The 2730-nt window shown below is 39.7% G+C and overlaps 1 pseudogene; it reads right to left on the reverse strand.

Moving 5' to 3' along the window:
* Positions 1-943: 943 nt before the first annotated feature.
* Positions 944-2289, reverse strand: LOC131874546 (probable carboxylesterase 17; annotated as a pseudogene).
* Positions 2290-2730: the final 441 nt, after the last annotated feature.

Below are 2730 nucleotides of genomic sequence, written 5' to 3' on the forward strand. Positions count from 1 at the left end.
ATAAATGAATTAATTAAATAAATAAAGATTTATTTAATTAATAGAAGAATTAGGCTTAAAATAATTATATAAATAAAATATTTATTTACTTAGACATGACAATTTTAGGTGTCTACAGGTGGTATCCAACAATAACACGTTTTATCTCATGACTATTGAACATTAGGGACTAAAATGCATACAAATTTTGAAGCACACATAATTGGTTTTAGTGTCAAACTTTTGCTATGTTATCATGGAAAATTGCTAGTTTGGATGAACACTCCGATATGCAATTGAGAAGAAACATTGTTAGGAAAAACTTGGTATAAATTTGTAAGAAATTAGAAACCTTAATGTATTTATATTGATATATTAAGTTATAGAAAAGATCTTATATTTAATCAGCATGAATTTTTTATCTACATTAATTCATATAATTTAATAGAAACAATTATTAGTAAAAATAATTATCCACATTATAAATAGAAATTTATCCACAGAAACAATTTAATTTAATTTCCATACATTATTTAATTTAATAAAACTAAATCATTATTGCTGGAAGAGTCCCCTATGCCCCTATCCCTCAGCGAACTTAAATTGTATTGATTGAACTGCCAAACTATTCCATTAATTCCTTGTGAATTCCTTCCAAGTCTCTGCCATTTCAACTTATGCATATATTGAGCTCAGTCTGAAATTCGATTGGCTATAGAAATCGACCCCTCCATGTCATGCCCCCCTCGTTCCATTTTCTGATCGATACTAATTAAATTCTCGCTCCTTATATCGCATTTCAAAATCTTCCTAAATGGCTCGGTCTAAATTCTATTTATCGCATTTGCTTAACCCTCATTTTTAAAATTTAATTTTCTTTATAGATGCAAATTGACTCAAGATCCCAATTAACTATTACCAAGTGATTCACATGCAAAATATTTCGATTTGAATACTAGATTGTTGTATAAAATGAGAGCCTTAGACCGCATACAGATTGCATTATCATGTTACAAAGCATTATATCACTCGGAAGATACATTTGAGAGATTGCAGTATCATCTTACAAAGCATTTATCATGTTACAGTTTGTTATCCCATTTCCCATGTACGAATAATTTTGTCTGTATCGGAACAAACTAGTGTCCATGACCTTGCTTCTATCATCATGGTTTCTCACGTAATCAAGGAATGACAGGATTTTGTCCATTATCATAATAAAACTAGATGTGGAAAGTGGAATTCTATCAACGAAAAAAACAATTGTGAGTGGGATATAAAAGGTAGGTGCACGTCATCTAGTGCATGGACTGCTCTCGTTAATGAAATCATATAAAACATTGATAAGGTCGCGGATCCTTTGAGAACGAGGATTGAGCACTTGGAAGGCATGCCCCACGTTCTTGAAAATTACATAGCTCGCCTTTTTCCCCGTATTTGTGAGGGCGTGGTAGTACTCCATGTTTCTCTCTTTCAGCACGTCCCTTTCCGATATGCAAACAATCACCGGCGGTAAACTCACATCGTGCAGCGCCTCTGTCAGCGGATTACAGGCAGGATGGTCTACTCTCTTCGCTCCCACCGGCAGCGACAATTTCCAAAACACGTCCATCCATCGCCACAACAGGTTTGGGTCCCCCGTCTCCACTTTCTCTCCGGCGAAGCAGAATCACCCCTCTCATCTCAAGCGGTTTCACATCCAACCGCGCACACCGCAGTGCCACTTGGTGAGCAATATTACCTCCCGCGCTATCGCCGGCTAAAAAGCAGCGCGAGAAGTCGGCGTAGGATGAGAGCCATGAATCCTGAGAGCGTTGCAGTTTTTGCTCTGCCTGCCGGTGGATCCATTCGACGGCAATGAAACAATCGTCATACGCGACAGCAAGACGATGCTCGGGGGCCAGCCTGTAGCCAACCGACACCACCAGACAATTTGTTTCAGAAACCAATCTGCAAATGAAGACATGGTAAATAGACCAGGCTGGCGAGCCCAGCACAAAGCCGCCGCCATGGAAGTAAATTAGAAGAGGCAATCTGCTTCCTCGGGAAACAGCTTTTCTGGGAAGGTAGAAGCGAGCCCAGAGAGCAGTGCGGGAGTCCATGACAAGGTCCTTGGAGGCCACAGGCTCTTGTGGCGCTTCCGATGCGGGGACATCCGATACAACGCAGGAGAATCTCTGAACGGAGCCGTCTTTGTAAACTCCTAAAAAGCCTTCCAGCTCCTCTTCCACTGATCTGCCTCTGCTTCTCCCCGGGTTATGAACATGATCACTCTTTACAAGCCCGTCTACTGAAAGTGCATCCATAGTGTTTAATTCTATGTTTGACAAGAGAATTGCTAGCCAGCATTTTTATAAGGTGGAGAGCAGGGCCACTTTTGTAGATTTTTGCCACTTGGCCATGCAAAGAGAGCGATAGTTGAATGTAAGGTCCACTAGTTCAAAGTGTATTGGATTTTAGAGAGGAGATGAATAATTGAGGAAGTTGTCCGCGTCATGGCTAGCAAACCCCATAACGTGCGAGTATAGGTAAAAATTCCACAACGATGTGCAATAATGCTGTCGAATTATTTTCATACCATTTTGACCTGTCCACAAGGTTTTTTTTTTGGTGGGACCCTAAATTCTTGTTTTGTCCTTTCTCGGTTTAATCCACAATGTATTAGCGTTTGGAACAGTACCTATTCTACGTGGCTCTCTTCCTTCCCTTCGTCATCAAATTGTGGCAAATAACAATGATGCTTTCAACTCA

The sequence above is a fragment of the Cryptomeria japonica genome, chromosome 3 (assembly GCF_030272615.1).
Source record: "Cryptomeria japonica chromosome 3, Sugi_1.0, whole genome shotgun sequence".
NCBI classification, from domain to species: Eukaryota; Viridiplantae; Streptophyta; class Pinopsida; order Cupressales; family Cupressaceae; genus Cryptomeria; species Cryptomeria japonica.